General features: G+C 38.5%; 1 pseudogene; it reads right to left on the reverse strand.

Moving 5' to 3' along the window:
• LOC149749834 (UDP-N-acetylglucosamine--peptide N-acetylglucosaminyltransferase 110 kDa subunit pseudogene) overlaps positions 1-24,248 on the reverse strand; it is a 44,074-nt pseudogene that overhangs the window by 14,601 nt on the left and 5,225 nt on the right.

Genomic DNA, 24,248 nt, shown 5'->3' on the forward strand with positions numbered 1-24,248 from the left:
ATCACACCAATACTAAGATTACCACATACCCTCCAAAAAGCTCCAAGCTGTTTATGCCTATTCATTAAGTTAATACTTTATCAAAACTTGCCCAATTGAGTAGTTTTAGCACAGATATTTTACACATTTTAGCACAGACATGCTCTGTTTAAGGCTGACAGATCCATTAGGAATTAACTTTCTGGTACATTTTCCCTCTGACATTTTCCTCACAACTGCATTTCCTCACAACTGAGCCATCAGTTATCTCTTGCCTATAGAAAGGCAGATAAAAGAAAGCTAAGTGAGAAAAGATATGTAAATAGACTAGCACAATATTGGACACATAATAAGTATCCAATAAATGATAGCAAGTATTCTTACCCTTATCCTCACATTAGTTTATATGTATTAAAAACTGATTACTGGACTCAACTCTTACTTCCATTTCTCATTAGATCCTCACAGAAACCTTGGAGGAAGCGAGGTTTTATCCCCATTTTACAGGTTGGGAGACTGCAGCCTAGAGGGCTTAAGTACCTTAACTGAAGTCATATAGTCAAGAAATAAGCCTATATTTGTCACAATCACTTGCCCATGCTTTGACGTGACACCACCACCCATCATTTACCCAGCTTCACCAAGGTGCTACTAAATTTTTTACTCTTATTCTCCTCTCTTTGCTTCATACTGCCATTGCCACCAACCCAGTCAAATTCACTTTTAATTTTCCAATGTTAGTGAAGGGAGTAGAAGGTGGAAATTGAGGTTAAAGGAGGAAACTTTAATGTTATTCAAGGATGACTTCATCTTAACGTCCAGCCTTTGTCTACCCATTCTCTGCTCCAGTCACACGCAGAGTATTTGCTATCTCTTCCGTAAGTCTTGACTTTTCTTGTCTTTATGCCACTTTTCTTTTCTCCATTTGCAATGAATCTCCCTTTCCCTTGGTTCTTCACCATTTCTTACTCCATACTCTCCATTAAAATTCAAATCTACCTTTAAAGCCCAACTCATATACCAGTTCTGTCCTACAGTCTCCTGGATCTGCCAAGTCAGAACTAACCACTTGCTCCTCCGTGCTCCTGCAATGGCAATGATGTTAGAAGGGCGAGTGATTTTACAGCTCGCTCACCACCTGTGCGAAATATGTCCTATTTGCCCTTCCACATCCTTTCTCCACCCAACTCTATATGGATGGCTTGCATGGCCTATCTTAGTAAGTGTCCTTGCTCTGGCTTCTGTTTGGCTCACCAATGAAGAGTACCAATAGAAGATTGTAGGGAATGAAGGAGGGGAGTGAAGTTAGGGTATTAATTCTTGCCAAATTGCTGGGAGTTGGCTGCATCCCCCAACTAACGTATAGTGCTTCTCTGTGGGGCATCACAGCATCTTTGGGGAGGACTCTCTCTCCAGCAAGGCTTCCTTTCTCTTTCATCTCCTATAAAGCAGCCACACTTTTACTGAACCCAGGGCACTACACTATCTCTTGATTCTCTACATTGGGCTCAATTTATCCCTATTGATGTACCCCTGATTTCCTGCTGAGACCCTGTCTGATGAACTTCGTAATATGCTCTTCTAAGCTGTTAATTTTACAAACCACATTATTACACTTATTAGAAGAATGTCTTCAGGATGTGTCAGTAAGCTCTGATTGATGATAATGGTAAACAGCTAGAATTTATGGAACATAACGTATGCTTTGGTTACTCTCTTGAGTACACCGTGTGCATTATTCTAATTAATTAAAATCACTATTAGCTAAGCAAGGCACACAGATGCTAAGAGGTTCCCAGAAGTAACTTGCTCATGGTCACTCCAGTGTCTCAGTAGTGTTCAGGACTCAGATCTGTCCAAAGCCTAAACCTTAAGCTCTAGGTCTAAGCAGTGGCTCTCAAACTTGAGTATGCATCGGCATCACCCAGAGAGCTTCCTGAAACAGGTAGTGGGCCCCACCCCCAGAGTGTCCGAGTCTGCAGGTCTGGAGCAGGACCCAAGACTTTCACTTCTAAAAATTCCTACGTGCAGCTGATGTGCTGGTCTGGGTACCAGACTTTGAGAACCACTAGTCCAGGCATTTTAGGTCCAGAATTTCAGGTGTTAGAATAATTTTCTGGTGATAAATTGTCGAAAAAAAAAAAAAAGCACTGCATTTTCCTGTTTGTAAGGAGGTAATACATTCAGTCTTAAAGAGTCAATAATGGGGCTAAGTATTTAAGAAAGAAGAGTTATTCTCCAGGAAGATGGGAGGAGATGGACATTCTAAGGACAGGAATGCCCTTTCAGGAATCTTGCAAAGGGAACAGAAAAATAACAGTAAGATTCTGCTATCCAGTGTTCACAGAACATGAGTGGGATACTCTTGACTGTAAAATGGGAAGCCAACTTTTGCTCACCATATACATACCTTATTCAGTACAAATGTTTATTAAGAATCTCCAAAAGCTAGACACTAGGCATCAGGGCTACACTGATAGAGCAGATAAAGTGCCTGGCCTCAGGGAGCTTGTGCTTCAGAGGATGTACATCAGCTAGATAGACTGAATGATGGATACTATATTGGGTTCACACTTCGTCTCAAGAAAAAAATATATCCATAGACGTGATCCAGGAGTCAAATGGCAAAAGACCGAGCCTCAAAGTGAGTGTTAATTTCATTAAATGGTAGGTAAAAATTATTTTATATGCCGAGATAGGCTCTGCTTAAAAGACACACTATTCCTCCAAACGTATTATACAAGCCAGCTTATAAACCTGTGACTTTTTCTAGGAGACATGTTGCCTTCTTTCCCAAGAAGGGAGCAGTAGGGGTCGGCGTGGAAATAGTTTCATCATCAGAGGCACAGTGTCACTACTACTGCTCAGCTCCAATTCGCAACCTTCTGAATGGTTTCCAGACTAAGTCATTTAGCAAAGTGATGAAGAAAACATGGCCCATTAATCTTATGATGCGTGTTATAACTTAACTCTGGGTTTAGCATAGGAAAAATATTATTTGCATTGATTAGAAATATGCTTTATGGCTGCATATATTATTCACTCTGAACATTCTAAAATTATTAGCTGGGTTGACATGATGAACTGCACAGGAGTACTTCTAGACGACATCTCCATGTCATCTGTTACTCACATCATATAGGTCTAGGAATCAATACGTATTTTACTCAATACGAGATCTTATTCCAAACACCAAAATATGCCTGTTTTTATTCGATGGTTATCATCATGAAACTACCAGCTAAACATCATTTAGAAAATTCAAAGCAAGTAAATTACTGTATTAACTGTCCAACTATGATTATGACTTTCCTCCACTTATAGCTGAACCTAATATAATGATCTGGTCAGTCTGACTAGGAGGATTTATTCATTAATTTACTCAAAGGTTCTGAGGTATATTTTGAAGAACTTAAATTATGGTCTGGTTGGTAGGATCCAACAGTAAGGGTGCAGGTTTATCTCCTACAAGCTCTGTGACCTTGCCCAAGTGACTTAGCATCTCTGAGACTCACTTTCCTAATCTGTAAAATGGAAACAATAGTAGAACCCAAGTTGTAAAGCTGAAGGAAAAAAAGGAATATGGTAACGTATTTTGGCACAAAAGAGCAGTTACGCTGACGGTCATTATTTGTGAATACTGTTGCTAAGATTATTGAAAACCTGTTGTGTGTTAGGTGCTGTTCAAGGACTAGAATTTTAAGACTGTTCTTCACCTTTATCCCAGTTTTACCTGCAAAGTTCTGCCATGCACTGGAAAAACATACTGGTATTTCTAGGGAAGGGGACCACTCAGGTGACATTTTTGTTTCACCAGGTATATAAAGTATACAGAGGTTATAGTGTATCTTTTAAGTCCTTTGGACGTCTAGTTACCTTTCACTAGAATGATTCTAGTAGATCCTGATAGATACCTGAGACAAGGTCACGTCAGTGATGTTGGTACCTTTTCTGGCTTAAGAGCATAGGGCAGAAGCACAGGAAGGGAGGTCTTCCTTTTCCACTCCTGTTACTAAGAACCCTCTCGAATAATGACAATCTGAAACAGATCACTACATTGTTGTATGTTGTAGAATTAAAGCAGTGTACAAAGCAAAGAGCACTGGCCTCCATTATACGTGCATTTCACTTGAGATTCACTTTTCTAGACCGTGGAGAAAGCAGATGTTCCAACACTTTCCAGGTACTGGGATATTACAATCTGGCAATCTCTACCACTGCATGTTTGATCACACTATTCCCTGCAAATGGAATGCTGTTCCATCAAGGTCAGATTGACCAGTGCAAATACCTGATTTTATAGTACGGTCAGAACCAAATTAACTTACTGAAATTCTGCCCAGCTCAGGGTCTACCTTCTCTGTGAAACCTCCTGTGAGATCCCAAGTTACAAACAACTCTATCTTCTTCAGAAGACATTGTATACTATATAAATAGTAATTTACATATAAATATATGTATATGTGTGTGTATTTTTTTGTTACGTTAAGTTATAACTCCTGTGGTTTGTTTCTCTTCTTAACTAAACTGGACCCCCTTATCATCACAGTGGCCATGTACATCATTGTATCCTCCAAAAAATCCAGATAATAATATCATGGATTCAGTATATAGTTGTTTAATAGAAAACAATTAACTAACCACTGCAGAATACTAGTGTCTCTCAAGTGTGTTCAGTGGGTCATAAATCCTATGAGACAGTCCATGAAGGAAAAGATTTCAAATAAATTTGGGATCTGTTGTCCACTACATCTCCTTATCAGAGACTCATAATTCACAAGACTGGTAAAAAGCTCTGTAGCAAAGAAACTGTTGACTTAGTTTGACCCAGTATTTCTCTTACAAGAGTATCAGTTCTGGAGGTCAAGGACATTTTCCACCTCTAATACAACAGCTCTACTGCCTAGTAGAGTGCCTGGCACTTAGTAGACACCTAATAAATATTTGAATAAGTTTCAACATACATTCCCCTTTTAAGCTATAGAAGAAAAACACAGTATATAGATTTTGATTTACTTGGGGAGAATAATAATATGAATAGATAAATTTACACAAATCATTTTAAAGTATATGTATTTGATAATACTTTTTTCCACAAATCTACACAATTGCACATTTAGTGGTGACAGTAAACGAACTACATTTGCTGCTGAAAACTTGCTAAGAAGGATGGCTACTAAAAACTACAACTTGAACCCAAAACAATTGATTTAGTTCATGGGTCCCCACTCCTTAGCAGTTTTAATATAGAAGAAAATAGACGCATATATTTCTTTTCTACCATAATATGACATCATATAAGGAATGCTATTTTATTAGCTAGAAATAAGATTTGCTTTTGTTATTTTAGTACATTTGATCACATAAGAATAATTCTAGATTTTGTCCTAGACTGCTTACTATGTGCTTTCACTATAGATTTTAATGTCAATAGAGAAAGGAGAAGGAAAAGTCAGAGGGAAATGAAACAGGTGTATGCAACACCCCTCTCTACTACCGACATTTCTCAGAATTCTGGGGGAAGTTGCATCTATAAGGGGAAAGTTTTTCACCATGGAACTCACGGTGGTTGAACTTCTCATGAAGAATTTTTTTTCACTACTGAAGAAAAATATGTTTGATTTTACCATAACTGAAAAGTTCTCCTGTTTCTACTTCTGAGGTTTGCCCTCAAGACTACTGTTTACCTAATGGAAGTGACTCCTATGCATGGAGGAAAAAGTGCACCATTTGAAGGAAAAGCTAAAGGAATGATATTCAGGTAGCTCCTCATTCCACCAATGAAAACGTACACATAGATGTTCCACTTTACACCTCATTTTCCACCTTATTTTCATGATTTTGAAATGAATATGTAGGGTCTGATGAGTTTGTCAATAGTCTATAATTATTAGTGTTATTAAAATAGAATACAAATGATAAGCCATATGTAAAAATGCTGTGTGAATAAACTGCTATACCCCAAATAATACAAATGAGTGAATGGCAGTAAATGCTAAGAGGGATTAACAACATAAAGGATATTAAAAAAATGATGATCGTATTTCATATTTATGTGTCTTTTTCTCTCTCACTCTTTTTTTTTTTTGCGGTACGCGGGCCTCTCACTGTTGTGGCCTCTCCCGTTGCGGAGCACAGGCTCCGGACGCGCAAGCTCAGCGGCCACGGCTCACGGGCCCAGCCGCTCCGCGGCATGTGGGATCTTCCCGGACTGGGGCACGAACCCGCGTCCCCTGCATCGGCAGGCAGAACACTCAACCACTGCGCCACCAGGGAAGCCCTTCTCTCTCACTCTTACTCAACTCCTAAATAACTAAGAGAATATGCTCACAAATGGTAAGCATGTTTTGGATGTTCGATGTGTGTTTGTGGGAAAGAACAAAAAAAATACTGCCTCAATTAGGTCAAATATACAAGAGATGAATGAGATTAGAGATGGGATTGGGATTTGTGTTAGTTACTCAATAACTAACCAATCACAGACATGAGAGTGTAGTGCAATATGCAAATATACTTTTAAACAACTTCTCTTAAGTTATCTACTGTCTGTAAAGACAATCACACTCAACTGCTCTGCACTTAAACCCCAGAGCTTCTGAGTTAGAATCTCTTAGAAATAGGTACACGTTTCATTGCTTTGGCAACATTTACATGGCTCTGCATCAGGCAATACAACTGCTAAGATCACACTCTGGGAATTCAGGAAAGGCTAGTGTCCAGTTCTGGTCGTTCTACCACCCAACTGTGATCTAGGGTAAATTCCTGATTAAAAAAAAAAAAGAAGAAAGAAAAACTCTGAAGATGCTGAAACAGTATTTCCTACTTCACAGGGTCGTCATGGGGATAAAAGGTCATTAGGATAAAGTGCCTCTCACCCAGGAAACACTGATAAATGCTACTGCTGCTACCATCATCATCATCGTGACCGATCAAGAACATATGGCCACATGGAAATTCAACATTCCCTGGGCCATTCACAACTTTCCTTTAAAGGACTCATATTCTATGTGGGGTCTTAACACCTTCAAATAACAGAAAATACAAGTCTTTACACCTTTTTTTCTGTAGCTAATTTTGGCATCTTTCACCTCTGTCCACTTAAGTGTTGGTTTAGCATATTCTTGTCACACAAAGAAGCTACTTCCCAAAGAGAGGAACAATATGTCAAGTGACAAAGACACTGAGTGAAGTCTTTCACATCCTAGATTGTCCACGGTACAGCTCAGCTGGTCTCTGGGTTGGAAGGCCTGGGTCTACTTTGCTCGTCTGTTACAGGGGAAGGGACACGGTCCTTAGCATGTGGTCTGTGAAACAGAGGCAGCTGCGGGTAGAATTATAACACAAGCAGAACTGGCTTCAATTCTTCCTTCTTAGGTGTTTTTCTTCTTGTTCAGCTGTTCAAGGAACTTGCCTGCCCTCTGTCCCCGCCAGGACGATGTTACATCTGCCTGGATAAGTAGGTCACCATTGTATATCAGGAAAGGTCTTATTTGTAATCATCAGGAACCAGATACAGCTAATTTGAGCAGAAAAGGAAACTTCTGGAAGTTTATGGTTAGGTCTCAGTAACTAGAAGCAGACTAAACAACCGAAAGCCAAGCCTATGCTATTGCAATTATAGGATCAGGCCAAAGTGATGTTATAAGTCCTAGCTGGCCTTGCTACCAAGCAGGAACAGGAAACAGGAGGTTGACCCAGCACTGCTGGCCTTGCTTCTTTACATCATTTATTTGTAATTCAAAATCCAAGAGAAGGGTGCAGTTGGCCAACCCGAGGTCGCCCGACTGTTTTCCATCTGTAAGGGAGGCTGAGCATGTGAGTAAACAGTGTATCTGACATGTTCAGCTTGTATAACGAGAGGAAGGCTCTGTTTCTCACCAAGACCCACAAAGTGGAAAATTCCCCAAAGAGAAAGGAATTTCACATCAGATGCTTGGAAAGTTAAAAACAACAACAACAAACAAATGCAGATGTGGAATTAAAGACATGGAGTCATTAAGAACCTATATGTGGAGTGATTCAGACCTGAGTTCACATCTGGAGCAAGCTACTCAATCTTGCTGAGCTTCAATTTTCTTTAAAGGAAACAATGTGGAAGATGATATCCACATGTAACTTGTGGTGCACATGAAGGAGGATAGTACAGTATATGATGACTGGCACATCCTATGCATTTTCTAAAACTACTAGTAGTACTATTATTATTGTTACTTATTATACAATTTATTGTAGAAATTAACAGGGAGAGTATTAATAAATGTTAATACAGTGCTAAGTGTCACATTTATGATCTCAACTAATTATCTGTTTATTCAACAAACATTCCACATATCAGAAAATAACCTGTGTATATATATATATATATATATATATATATTTTTTTTTTACAGAAGAAAAGAAACCCTGAGGCTTAGAAAGTGTAAACAATGTACCAAAAGTCACCCATTTAAGAGGTAATGGAATATTATTCAGCCTTAAAAAAATGAAGGAGATCCTTTCATTTGTGACAATATAGATGAAACAGGAGTGCATTATGCTGATGAAATAAGCCAGACAGGATAAATACGAATGATATCATTTATATATGGAATCTAAAAAGAAAAAAAGCCACACTCATAGAAACAGAGTAGAAAACTGGTTGCCAGGGGCTGGGGTGTGGGTAGGGAAAAGAGGGGAAGACTGGTAAAAGGGTACAAACTTTCAGCTGCAGTACTGTATAACTAACATTTTCGGAGAGAATAGAACTTAAGTGTTCTCACCAAAAAAAGAAAAAAAGCAAAAAGGTGTCATGAGCTGTTAGATGTATTAATTAACGTGATGGGAAGGATCCTTTTACAACGCATATGTATAGCAAATCATCATGATATACTCTTTGACTACCTTACAATTTTGTCAATTATACCTCAATAAAACAGAAAAAAAAAGAGGTAATAAATATGAGACTCCAATCCAGGATTATCCAGCTCAAAAAACTACACTCTTAACCATTACAATATAGTATCCATCCATATGTTGTAACTGTAAAATGCTTAACACAAAGGAAACGTTAAATAAATGGTATTTATTCTAACTCTAATGCTTACTAGGTATTAGTTATGTGGTATGCTTTACTTCTAACTACAAGGGTATAAGGTGCAAATTCTTGCTACAGAACATAAAAGCCCCTGTGGTACCCTGTAGGATAAACACAGTACCTGTAAATCTCTCATCTCTCAACCCAGAGTCTCCTCAAGTTGGAGGTCTTTACCCCCTTTATAATGTGGGAATAATGCCTTTCCCACATTTGCACTGGGCATGAAAATCCATACTTCCAGGTGTATACTGAACATCTGCTTAGCTCCTCGTCACCTTGGAATCACCAGACCAAAGATCATTTATTCCATTAAGATAAATGATGTAGGGATAGAAGTACAGAATATACAGAGAGTGTTGGAGGAATCCAAACAACAAGTCCTCCACTCTCAAAACAAATTTTACAGTTCCAAAAGTAAAGAGCAATGTTTGGAAATAAAACTAAAAATGAAACTAACATCTACAATTAGCCAAGTATTTATTATGGGCCAGGCTACTTACTAGGCACTTGATAAACATTACAGCTCATCTTCCTGCAGCCCTTCAAAGCATATAATATTGTTTCTATTTCATAGAGAAGAAAATTGTATCTCTAAGCAGGTTAGTGATTAGCCCAAGACCACAGGGCTAGGCTGTAAGAAAAGAAGGCCAAGTTTCAGTGGTCAAAATGGTGATGGATGTTAGAACTAGAAGATTCTGGCTAATCAAATAAAAATATTCAAAACGGTCCTAATGTATTATTAGGATTTCTTTAGAATAACTTGGGTGCCTTAGTGAATACAGTAGTGGTAGGCACTACAGTCTCTTTAATTTGCTAATCATACAAATCTACTTTAATATTCTTGGTGACAAGGAGCTAACTATTGATAAGACAGCTTCTTCAGTTTTGGGGCTACTCCAGGGTGAAATGCCGAACGTCTTACTGCCTGCAATGTCACCTAGTTCTACCAGGGGGAATAAAGCAGAACAAGTAGCCACTGTTCTTGACAAATGGATACAGTTTCAGTTTTTCAAACTATGAGTGTCAGATTCATTCATTGTATCAGATAGATCTGTCAAATGGCTTTGCCCATTTACTAATGGATGGCACACTGCAGACACACGTTGGGTCAAAGGACTCAATGTCACCTCATTGATACTGTCATCAATATAATTTGTATTGGCATTTTGTCTCACCCTGACTTTTAGGACTATGTGAGGAGATCCAAGTCTCCAGACCATGGACTGATCACCTCTGCTTGACACAGTATTCTCTGCTCATTTCCAGAGGGGACCAAGGATGAGCTCTTGTACTTCTGAGTCTATTCACCCTACCTGGCAACACATACTAGCTGGGCTGATTGGATCAAGCAGGAGCCCCACAGTTTAAATTTCCAGCTGCATTGGAGGAAACAGAGGCTATGCCCCAATCCCATAACCCCTCACTTCTTACCGCTAGCCTATCCTAGGCTGTTCTTGCTGATAGGAGTACTTCATGCTAAAAATTAATTTTGCTTACCTGATGGCAGTCACACAACCTCAAATGCCATTTTTATAAATAAGGCAACCACCAATGGAGTGTGATTTAGGGTTTTTTCTTCTGTAGACCCTGCCTACCCTATAAAATCTCCCATTACTGCATCATGGAGACTATAATCCCTTTCCGAGGGAATAGATTCTTTCCAACCATAAGATGAAATAAGAACTTACATTTCCATACTGCCCAAAAGGAAATACATTGATTACAAAATGCAGGAGAGTGACTGATTTTCCACATTTGTTGTGTTCATTAAAGGGTTTTTGAATAGACTTGACAGTATTAAAGAAGTTCAACACACACAAAATAAAAATTAATAAATGAAGAGAAAAAAATTGCATTTACAACAAACAAAATAAACACATTGATATATAAAAGGTTGTTATACATCGATGAAAAATGGATGTCATAAAGTCACAAACTAAAAAGTATTAACAGCCAATTAAGATAGGAAAATATGTTCAACCTTGCTATTATTAATCAAAGAAATACAAATAAAATAATTCAGGTGTCATATTTTACTGACTAGAATGACAAAGTTTTAAAAAACGTGATAATACTGGTATTGATATTGATAATACTGGTACTGATGAGTGTGTGTAAGAAACCACACTGGATGTTAAATTCCTGGTAGAAATAAAAAGCACGGTAACCTTTCTGGAAGACAATACATCAGTATGTACCAGAACTGACAACCAGCCATTCAAGTTCTAGAAGTCCATTCTAAGGAAATAAACAAATGCTCAAAGACATATGAACAAGGATGCTTGTCTCATTGTTTAGCAAAGCAAAACAGGAATAATCTAAATGCTGAACAGTAGGGACTGGTTAAATAAATAATAGAATGCTGTTCAACCATTAAAAATGATGCTGCAGATTTTTATTAGGTGATGAGTAATCATACTTATATTACTAAATAAAAATGTTATAGAACTGTTTTGTAGTTGGATATAATAATTAAAGGTATTTTATACTTGCATTGTATTTATATGCACCCCGTCACAAAAAAAGTTTCAAAAGATACCCTCAAAAATGTTACAGAGATGATTTATCAGAAATGGGATTTTGAGTTATTTTTCCTTTTTTCTTTAAATCCTTTCAATTTTGGAGTTTCTGCAATGAGCCTGTATTATTTTTACAATTAAAAATATTTAAATTTACAATAAAAGGATCTAAATTCCTCCAGTTTTCCATTTATTTTCCACCCTGGCTCAGGGTATTTGTGTAAAAAAAAAAAATCAGCTTATTTTCTCTTTTGTATCAATCTAAATTTACTTTTCATAAGTTAACTATTTTAGTCTGGCAAAAGTTTCACACAGGAAAATTGTTAAGGTCTGAGTATTCTATTACCTTTAAAAGCACTGGAAACTTTGAAATTATTTCTTTCAGAATTTTCATATAATACTGAAAGGTGGCGGGGAGGTAGCAAAATGAAGGGAAATAGTAGTAGTCAACTTCAATTAAGAAAAAGCAACAAGAGGCAGTTTGTACTCTTTTGATACGGCAGAAGCCCCCTGTGTCAACTCATGCTAAAAAATGTATATATACACACACATATATGTTTGTGTGTATTATATGTATATGTGACACGCACACATAATTAATCCACAGTCTTAGACTAATCACTCATTGTGGCAGAAACAACGAGCTGTTGACTACACTTTAATTAGCTCCTCCAGCCTGTAGAGGCATCACTAGGACCAAGATAGGAACAACATTCTCCATCTCCGCTTGCATCTGGGTATGGTTCTATCCCAAAGAATGTGACCAGAGGTGACCTGAAGAGTTTATGTCTGAAGGATAACGAGTTGATAATTGTAGCTTGCAGCTTCCTCTCTCCTTTCCTTTTTAGGACAAACGTAGAGCCACTTGATGAAGGTGGTGGGTCCCTGAATAACTGAGCAGAAAACTGACCCTCAGACCACCAAAGTCCATACTACACTCCTGAGTGAGTGAGAAATGAACTGTCCATGTGTTGCTCCACTGAGGTTTAAGGTTTATTATTTAGTGTTTAACTAACGCATTTTTTCTTTAAACCTCAGTTGCCTTCTCTGTAAAATAAAGTCTTTGAAAAGGATCCACTGTAAGTTTTTTCCATTGCTTATGTTTTTATCTTAGTTTTTAATTCTCAGAAACACTGCGCACATTTTACCTTTTAAGTTAGTAAGTCTACTTTTTTTCCCACAAAGACGGGTTCTTCAAGTTATGGAGAAGTCATAGCAGACTGTTGCTTCAGTTTAAGATACGCATTCACATATGAGATGAGAAGGGTGAGGACCCAGAGAAACGCCTTTGACAGAGGGGAGTGAGAGCATACTGAAGAACGTTTAGTAATAAAGAATTCAGATGGGAGAAACGGATGGGTTACATCTAACAGATTTGCTCAAAGGAATTCTGGAAAGGCAAATATGTGAAAATGTATAGCAAAGACGTGAAATGCCTTTTGGTCCCTAAATGGATTTCATTTCAAAGACGTGCATATTGCAAATACATGTACCATAACACTTCTCTGTCCACTTCTAGAATTTTCTAAAGCCTGACAGAACATCTGCAGAGAGAGGATGTCATTCCAAGATAATCGACAGCAAGTTACTAAATTAAGATAAAAATGTCCTTAACCTTGAACAGTTTTTAAAGAGATTTTAGAAGAAAGGAGCCCTCCAGGGGGTTGTATAACTATATAATTGTACCCTTTCTAAAAGGCTATTTACAGATACATAATGTTTCCCCTCCATTCTTTAAAGTAAAATATAGGATAAAAAAAAATAGTTTGGGGATAATATTTGTTTGGGACAGCAGGCACTGCTAATCAGTACCACTCTCTCCTTATTCCTTACTATCAGAGCCCTGGTTTAGGAGACCCCATTATCCTTAAGGCTAAGGTGGCCAGTTTAAAATCCGAGCTGATGAGATCTAAGTGCAAGTCTGCTGACCATCTGTGGTAAAAAATTTGCTCTCTGAGTTAGACACTGCCTTTTTTTTCTTACTTAATTTCTTTTTTTTTTCCTTTTCTTTCTTCCTGCCCAAATTGTTGGAACACTATTGGAGATTCTGGGGTCACTTTGAAGCTATGTGGACGTGCTAGAGATGTGGAAGCTGGAAGAGCGAAGCAACCCAGTCCCCTGGTGATGCCCTTCAGCAGCTGGACTAACGCTAGAGGGACTATCTCCAAACTTCCTGCTACCCGTGGAAAGTAAGGTAAATCACTCATTCACTTTCTGTTACCTACTAACTGATCCAGAACTCTAACCTCAGGGTTCTAGAACCCTTCTCAGTATCCCATAGTCATACTCATGTTCCGGACTCCTGATCATCAGACTTGCTTATAGCAGATGTATGGGGAGGGCGGGCTCTTCTGGAAGCCCTCATACTTCCTCCCCGACCCCCACCACACACAAATAATGATCTTTATGTCCACTCATCCTTCTATCTACACTCAGAGGCCAGGGCCCCCAGGAAGGCTTCACTGACAACCCTTTACTCCTCTCTACATGCAGAAAGGGTAGAGGTGTGGGCTCTGGAATCACACTTCCTAGACTTGAATTCTTAATCTGTTACTTACCAGTTTAGGACGTGGGCAAAGTAGTTACCTTCTCTGGACACCCCTGTAAAAGAGGAACACTAAGTAGCACCTATGTACCTTACTGAAAGGATTAAATGAGCAAATGCAGGTAAAGTTCTTATAATTTTTTCTTGGGTCAATCAATTCTAGCTGCTATTGCTACCTTTGACTAATTTAGGGCAGTCCCTTTGCCCTCCTTTGGTTCTCTGGGCCCGTCTCATTCACAACACACACAACCGCATACTGCATTCACAACACACACAACTGCATACTGCAGAGTTTTGAAAGGTGGTTCTCAAAATGTGGTCCCTGGGCCAGCAATATCAGCCACACCTGGGAACTGGTTAGAACTCTGGCACTGGAGCCCTGCAATCTGTGTTTTAACAATATTCTCAGGCAAATCTGATGCACACTAAAGGTTGACGACAACTGAGAACATCTGTCTCAGACTCTCCTGGAGGCATTCACCAAAAATACAGATACAGGACTTACACCTGACCAGCTGGAGAAGGGGTCTAGTAATTGCTCTGGTTATCATGCTTGTCATGATTTTTCAGCACATAAATGTTTGAGAATCACTGCCATTTTGAATGTGTGTTTCACTTGTCTGTTTTTCCAGTGGACTTTACTTCCTTGCAAGGAAGGTTTGTGAAGATCTGTTGTTGTTGTTTGCATTATTAGTTTTAGTATGCTAATTCTAGAATCTCTGGCACATAGTGCAATCTCAGGCAGGAAGTAGTGGCTCATTAAAACAGGTATCCCAAAAGTCTTAGTAGAACTTCAAGATTAATTCCTTCGGGAAGAGGTAAAATTGTCATTAGATGCAGATGATATGATACTATATATAGAAAACCCTAAAGACTCTACATGAAAACTACTACAACTGATAAACGAATTCAGCAAGGTAGCAGAATACAAGATTAACATACAGAAATTGGTTGCATTTCTTTATACCAACAATGAAATATCGGAAAGGGAATGTAAAAAAAGAATGCCTTTTAAAATCACAACCCCAAAAATAAAATACTTAGGAATAAACCTCACCAAGAAGGCAAAAGACTTATACGCTGAGAACTGTAAGACATTAATAAAGGAAAGTGAAGATGATTCAAACAAATGGAAAGACATCTCATGTTCTTGGGTTGGAGGAATTAATATTGTTAAAATGCTCATACTACCCAAAGCAATCTACAGATTTAATGCGATCCCTATCAAATTACCCATGACATTTTTCACACAATTAGAACAAATAATCCTAAAATTCATACAGAACCATAAAAGACCCAGAATTGCCAAAGCAATCCTGAAGAAAAAGAACAAGGTTGGAGGCATAGCCACCCCAGACTCAGACAGTACTCCAAAGTCACAGTAATCAAAACAGCGTGGTATTGGCACAAAAACAGACATATGGATCAATGGAACAGAATACAGAGCCCAGAAATAAACCCACACACCTCAGGTAATCTTTGACAATTAATCTTTGACAAAGGAGGCAAGAATATATAATGGGAAAGAGACAGTCTCTTCCGCAAGTGCTGTTGGTAAAGTTGGACAGCCTTATATAAACCAGTGAAGTTAGAACACATCCTTTCACCATACACGAAAATAAACTCAAAATGTCTTAAAGACTTAAACATAAGACCTGACACCATAAAACTTCTAGAAGAGAACACAGGCAAAATATTCTCTGACATAAATCGTACCAATATTTTCTTAGGTCAGTCTCCCAAGACAATAGAAATCAAAATGAAAATAAACAAAGGGGACCGAATCAAACTTACAAGCTTTTGCACAGCAAAGGAAACCATAAACAAAATGAAAAGACAACCTACAGAATGGGAGAAAATATTTGCAAATGATGCGGCCAGCAAGGGCTTAATTTCCAAAATATACAAACAGCTCATACAACTTGATGACAATAAAAGCAAACAACCCAATCAAAAAAATAGGCAGAAGACTTAAAGAGACATTTCTCCAAAGAAGAAATACAGATGGCCAATAGGCACATGAAAAGATGCTCAACACTGCCAATTCTTAAAGAAATGCAAATCAAAACTACCATGAGGTACCACCTCACACCAGTCAGAATGGCCATCATTAAAAAGTCTACAAATAACACATGCTGGAGAGGGTGTGGAGAAAAGGGAACCCTCCTACAACACTGTTGGTGGGAATGTAAGTTGGTGCAGCCACTGTGGAAAACAGTATGGAGGTTCCTCAGAAAACTAAAAATAGACCCACCATATGATCCAGCAATCCCACTCCTGGGCATATATCCAGACCAAACTATAATTCAAAAAGACACATTCACCCTGATCTTCACAGCAGCAATATTCACAATAGCCAAGACATGGAAACAACCTAAATGTCCATCAACATATGAATGGATAAAGACGATGTGGTACATATATACAATGAAATACTACTCAGCCATAAAAAAAAGAATGAAATAATGCCATTTGCAGCAGCAACATGGATGCAACTAGAGATTATCATACTAAGCAAAGTAAGTCAGAAAGAGAAAGACAAATACCATGATACCACTTATATGTGGAATCTAAAATATGACACAAATGAACCTATCTATGAAACAGAAACAGAATCAGAGACATAGAGAATAGACTGGTGGCTGTCAAGGGGGAAGCAGGTGGGAGAGGGATGAACTGGGAGTTTGGGATTAGCAGATGCAAACTGGTATATATAGATTGGCTAAACAACAAGGTCCTACTATATAGCACAGGGAACTATATTCAATATTCTGTGATAAACCATAATGGAAAAGAATATGAAAAAGAATGTATATACATATGTATAACAGAGTCACTTTGCTGGACAGCAGTAATTAACACAACGCTGTAAACCAAGTATACTTCAATAAAAAATAAGTTAATTAAATTTTTAAAAAGATTAATTCCTTCAGAAGAACAAGTACTACACATTCACAAAAAAAGCACCCTTTGAAAGTTTAAATTTTTGAATTTCTTTGCCACTTCCTTAGTTTTGATCATCTTGGACAATATATTTTTAATATTGACTTTTAAAAAGAATTGTGTTTCAGTGTTTGCTATCCTTAGAGAGACAGAAACAGATAAGTACAACTAAATACTTATTTTTCAAAAGTCTCAAAAGTATAAGGGAAATGAAAGTAATTTATCTTCAAATGATTTTGGGGTACGTTTCTAATTTCATACTTCTGATGGGATTCAAGATTAAAACTGTATTAAGACATTTGAGACATGCCGCATTGGTATTAAATGAATGTAATTTTGTGTAAAGTGGTAGAAATATTTTCTTCAGCAAACATACCTGCAGATATAAAATCACAACCATAAATCTACAAAAAAGCAAGCTACTGAATGAAATCTGATTGGTTATTTCCCTGCAGTATGGATCTGCTAATAATTTAATTTACTACTTGCTAATACAAGCCAAAATTTAAATATACATATATATATATCTCTTCAATTTTAAATCATTCATATATATGAACAAGTATACATACACAACAATTGTTCATATATATATATATATATATATATATATAAACAATTTAAATTAAAGAAAGTACATCTGGTGGCCTATTTTTTCCCCCCGATTTCTAAAGAACACCATATTCTATTCTAGGCAGTGGAATGTCAATCCACCTTAAGGGTTGTTCAATGAGCATATCTGAGAAACCACTGGTTTAGCCAATGATGTACTTATTCAGGGAGGTCCTAGTGCCACTGTCAAGAGCTTATCCACAGGACAGATAAGAAGGTACTTGTTTGGTTTGTGAAAAGAAGGAGTAGTGAGGAATGGCAGGTAGCTGCAGGCTGATGACACGTGATGTCCATATATATGTAGAACCAACACGCCCATAATTGCACCCATTTTCCATACCCAAATCCAAAGCCTTTATATCATTAATCCCAGGCAAAAATGGTAAGATTCATGTGTGTTACTATCCCACGGCTTCAAGATGCCTATAAACTCATATGAGTATGTCTTAGTTTTATCAGTGGAGGACAAACCAGGCTTCTATCACCAAGCCCCATTCCATAACAGGCAAACCAGTCCAACACTTCTCTGAGTGCTGCAGGAGAGTCTATGGAAGGGGCGCTCACTCCACTGTGATGCCTAAAATGCCTTTGCACAGAGCAAACATTCAAACCATGCTGAGTGAATGAATGAGTGAACTGGTGTCATAAAACAGGCTTATTTCAGGGAAATTCCATTCAACAGGCTGGCATTCCTTCCTACCCATCTTAACTGTTAAGCTTGCCATCAGACAAAAAATTAATTATAAAACGTTAGAGCTGAGGAAATTTTAGAAACTATCTACTCTCCAGAGGTATACAACTTTAATTTAGTGGTAAAAATCACTAGGAGTGATTTAGGAGTCTATCAGACCTGAGTCCAAATTCCACATCTACCATATTTTTGTGAGCAAATAACCACTTCTGAGGCTCTGTTCCATGTATGCATTATGGGATACATAATAATACATACATTAATTGTATGACTATCAGGGGATGAAATGACACAATCCATTTGCCATGGTCGGCTAAGTAATTGGCACCAAGTAAGCACTCAAGACATTAGCCAATATTAATAGCGGAGAGATGATAACAAAACTCTGGGACTGATGCCCACCCTAGTGGCCCCAGTGGTCATAATGACTTTCTTCCATTCAGCCTGCTCTCTTCTCACTAAAACTAAGGAAGAGAAGATGAACAAATTAGGAATAACTATTTGAAAATGGTTTTATACTCCCTGAATGAATGGAATTATAATAAAATGATTCATGAGTTCTGCAGAAATATGATGAGACTTTAGATCTTTATGTTAGTTCTCTGCAAAACCAATTTATGGCCCTAAGATGTACCTTCCCACCCAGCCCCATCCTTACCAGGATCAAATATCATTGTAAATGGAAAAGTCAACAACACATAATCAACAAGCTAAGTTACAAGCCAGTGAAGTCTCGGAGGTTTGATAGAGAAAATTCAGATTTATCATTATATGTAAAAATAAGATGATATGAAGAACTCAATCTAAAAAATATTACCTGGAGATCTATAATTCTACAATAGTGCTATAAAAAGTAAAGAGCTAGAAATCTATTTAGATGGTTTTCCTTATAAGAAAGCACTTTCTGTATAACTTTTAATGTACTATTGATGAGAACAATTCAACAAAATTCAAATAAATACCTGCAGATGTCCTACAAGAAGAAAAGAACAGAGTTAGATGTGACGGGATAACTGGACTTCAGGATGAGTAAGACCCTATACCTGACCTCAATAAATTAACATGAAATACAGTGGATGAGTCATGTACAGAATGTCAGAATTCCAAAAGGCCAAGCTAAGTACCAAAAGGAACATGTGGGGACTCTTAAGAAGGAAATAAAATATTGGTTAGTTGATTACGAAAAGGCAGAAGGGAGTAGGTTCCCTTTGGCTGCTCTTTGAAGAGATCACTTCCTTTCCCCTCTAGTCCTGAGGCTAGGGTGGCATGGGCAATAGAGGAATGTGGGGACTGAGAATCATTTCTACTCTCACCAGAGTGGCTGGAAGCAGATTTTCTTACCAGGATGTAGTAGTATGCTAATATTTAAGGGTTCTTGAGGTCAGAGAGAAGGGTTTGAACACTCCGGCTCCATCTCTTGCTGTGGGTCAACTTTCTTACCTTTCCAACACCTCAGCGTCTTTATCTGAAAATTGGGGATGATGATAATGTCTCCCACCTGAGTGTGAGAACTACATGATATAGTGCATACGCAGGGCTAAATTTGGTGCCTGGCAAACAGAAAGTGCTCAGTACGGCAGGCGAGTGTAGTGACAATAAAGGCAAAGATGACGGGGGTAGTGCCGGTGTTGCTTCTGCCCCCAGAACAGGCTCTGACTGGGAGAGAGTTAAAGCACCTTTGGGTTCATGGGGGTTTATATATAAGCAACGGTTGATCAATGGGAGCTGGTTGTCCAAATGATTATGTGCAATCTAAGAAAAAAATGGGCCTCGGATCTGCTCAGCTACTTAATATTAGCAGCGGTAGTAGTCAAAGAAGCTAAATTTTATTACGTGTTTATATGCCAAACAACGTGCTGAACGTTTTAAAAGGATTTACTCACTTACTACAACGAGGCTATACGCTAGGTCCTGATAATGTTATTCGTCTCTTTCAGATGTTGACTGAGCCTCAGAGGGGTTACAAAAGCACCTAAGATCCCGTTGTCAGTACATGACGGAAATGAGTTCAAATCCAGCCTGTCTGACTTGTTCTTAATCACTAAGGTATGAAATTAAGCATGTTGCCCTTTGCCTGATTCTCCTTCTGAGGCCTGAATATTTCACTTAGCTCTCTGTGTGCAGAAGAGAGAAAATTCTCTCTCCTTCACCCAACTTGGCATCAATATCCAGCTCCCCTTCTCAAAATGGGTTGCTTCAACGAGCAGCAATGAATGCCGGGTCGTGGACCAGTCACCTTGATGACTAAGAGTCAGACACTAGGGAAAGAAAATGCTCTGTGACAAACCTACCCCTGTACAGAAACAAGACAGAAATGGGGGGACAGGGCAGAAGATAATGGAATAAGGCATAGGAAAAATAGCACCTGGCATCGTGATAGTAATAATAATAATAGTAGTAGTAGTGGTAATAGTAATAATAATAGACTTTACTATGCTCTAGGCATTGTATTAAGTGCTTGGTGTAAGTGACTTCATTTTAACATTGAAAACAAGTCTATGAGGATGAAATATTATTAACATCATTTTATAGGCAGGAGTACTGAGGTTCAGGTAATCAGGTAAATTGCCCAAGCTCATATGGTTAGCAAGTGGAAAGCAGAGATTTGAACCAGCACCTATACCCCTAACCATTATGCTATAACCATTATGCTGAAGACATAAGAATTCCAATGGTCTTTCCCCATAACCCACTCCTGCACTCCAGACCTAAACAGTCCAAGATCAAGAGAGAGCAAGCTTGGAGTTGCCACTCTTCAGTGAGTGTCAATCATTTCAAAACACTGTGTTTGCTAACATGATGTAGTTCCTGTGATAATCTTCTCAACCAGGTATCAAGAAACAGGAAGCAAAGATTCAAGTAACAGTATGCTCGTACTTACGAGGAAGGTGGGACAGCATAGTTGACACTGGGCTTAACTGTTCTGGAAAACGTGGTCCCAGTAGGCATACACGCTGGTACATTTTCCCCACCTACCAAATACAAAAGAAGTATTTCATTTCCATGTTGCTCTTCCAAGTTCCACCTCATTCGTGCCTGTCATTCATCCTCTGGCCTCTTCCTGTCTCCATTTCTGTACAGAAAGGTGCTGAGTCTCTGCTCTCGGATACGAAAGGGTGTGTTAAGGAGAGGGAGCCATGGTACCTCAGTCTTTTGTTTTTCTTCTTAATTCTATTATGCCAACTCCACTGAACTTAATTAGAGTGAATACAGAATTACACAATTATCCTCTGTTCTATTCTTCGGATGTTATATTTTGATAAAATTTACGACATGCTGCTCTCCCCTTGAACACCAGATGAACACTAGAAATGGATGTGTGTTGACATAAAATCTGTTATAATTACAACTAAAGTATAGCTTACATAATGATAGTGTTAACATAAAATTATAGATGTGTAGAGACAACGTGGTCATGCATTTTTTAGTATAAGTACATGCTTAGACCAATATCTGTTAGCGGAATGAAGATGGAAGAGAATTTTGGTTAAGCCACAAAGGCTGTTTAAGGACTTGCAGATAGCTAAGGGGAACTCAAAGACCAGTAAGATAGTATTTCCCCTGCCATGTTTTCAATTGCAAAGTGAAGGGAAGATGTGAAAGTAAGTACCCCTATGGAAATGACAAGACAAGTACCTTTTTTTCCTTGAATACCGGGGTAAATGCTTAAATTCTAATGTATATCAGTGATGCAAATTTTCAACTGAGTTTGATAAATCATAAAATAATAATTATACATATATGTATATAAAACTGCATGGAACTAGACAGTTCAGAATTACTTCTAATTAAAGAGGTACCCTATGACAACTAACTTAAACCTTACAAAATATGGTTCCAAGTACCCTATCAGAGTGAAAAGTAGGAGACTGAAAGGTTTATTGTAAATGTTTGTAGTCATGGTGTCTTACCTAAAACTACTCTGTCACAAATACTATTAAAATAATTGTGACATTTTATTCACTTTTACTGCAAACAACAAAACAAACTATAGGTATTTTTTCATTTCAGGTAATTATTTTAGCTAACAGTTACTAAATGTTTTGAGAAAGCAGAGTGCTAACTGCATGACTTCATTTTATCTTTAAAATAGCGCTTCCATGTCATTATTCTTAATATCTCCATTGTATTAAAGTGTATCTCTAGTTCAGACCTTTCTTCAGAACTGCAGACTTGTGTATCCAACTGTGTACTCAGCATCTCTGCTTGGACGTCACGAAAACATCTCAAATCTTACACCTCCAAAACTGGTCTTTAATCCACCAAACACGCTCTACCCCAAACTTTTTCCATCTTAGGTGACAGTAACCACACCTTTCCAGTTCCCCAGGCCCTAAATCTCGAATTCACCCTTGACCCCCTCTTCCTTTCCATTCTTGCATTCAATCTACCACGAAATGCTGTCACAACCTTCCCAATGTGCCACTTCTGAGAACTACCAGCCGCTAGCAGCCTGGTGCAGGCCACCAACATAGACCTCGAGGATCCTGTCGTCGCCTCCCGAGATTCTCCCTGACTCCACTCTCTCCCCACATCCTCAAGACCACAGATAGAGTTACGCTTTTCAAACCAGAGACAGTTCATGCCACACCTCGGCTAAAATCCTGCCCCTGGCTGCCTACATTTAGAGTAAAAGACACAATGCATGTGATGGCCTCCCAGGACTTACCCAATCCATCCCATCACATATCCGACCTCCAGCCCTCCTGCTGTCTCTTCCTCCCCACTGACTAAGTCAGCCAGGGTGGCCTCCTTGATATTCCTCCAAGCTGCCCGGCATATTTCTGCCTTAGAGTTTTGGGACTGGTTATTCTTGCTCCCAGGGAGTGGTCTCCCCATCATACATTCTGACAACTCCCTCACTTCAAGTCTTTGCTCAAATGTCAACTTATAAAATCCACCCTGACTACCCTATCTAAAATCAGAACCTACCTGTATACTCCTCCAGCACTCCCAACCCAAGCCTCTTCAGTGAGCTTCACATCCTTTTCCTTATCCCGTAGTGCCCATCAACCTGTGACAAAGCATAGAATTTATTTATAACATCCGTTTCCACACGAGAGTGTAAGGAGGGAGAAAGCATGCAAGAAGGAGCACGCAGGCAAAGGCTCTTGTCTAATCTATTCATTGATACGTCCAAGCATAGAGAACAGGAAGATGCTTGATAAATAGTCCTGAAAAAGATACAGATGAGGAAACCAGTAGTAAAGCTCAGAAAGTTTAAGAAACTTCCTCAAGGTTCCAGAGCTAGAAGAGGGTCACAGTAGAATTCACACTTGGGGATGTCTAACTTCAAATCTCTTAGCCTCTCTGCTATCTTTTTTTTCTTCTTTGCGGTACGCGGGCCTCTCACTGTTGCAGCTTCTCCCGTTGAGGAGCACAGGCTCCGGACGCGCAGGCTCAGCAGCCATGGCTCACAGGCCCAGCTGCTCCGCAGCATGTGGGATCTTCCCGGATCGGGTCACGAACTCTCAACCACTGCGCCACCAGGGAAGCCCCTCTCTGCTATCTTAAGTCCATGAAATTCAGGATTTGTTTTAATCAGTGCCATGGAAATTCTCACTCCACTGAATAGGATCACTAAAGTGTTCTCTGTCTAGATTTATATATATATTTTCCATTTAAACAAAGGAAACAGAAGAGGGGAATTCATCATGGGTTACTGCGGTAATTTTACAGCAATTTTAGCAATAATGACATTTAAGTAATAGTGATATTTAATGATAGCATAATAATAATAAAACAATAGCTCTTAAATGTATTGAAGATGAACTGCATGCTAAACTCGGTGCTAAAATATTTCCATGTATATTTTGTGCAAAATCCTTATGAATATTCTATCGGATGAGCTTTATGTGTAACTCCACCAGGCATACTTCTCTTATT

This window comes from Delphinapterus leucas, chromosome 3, assembly GCF_059928025.1.
Source record: "Delphinapterus leucas isolate spDelLeu-1000000601 "Yukka" chromosome 3, BTC_Dleu_Yukka2, whole genome shotgun sequence".
In the NCBI taxonomy this organism is placed as follows: domain Eukaryota; kingdom Metazoa; phylum Chordata; class Mammalia; order Artiodactyla; family Monodontidae; genus Delphinapterus; species Delphinapterus leucas.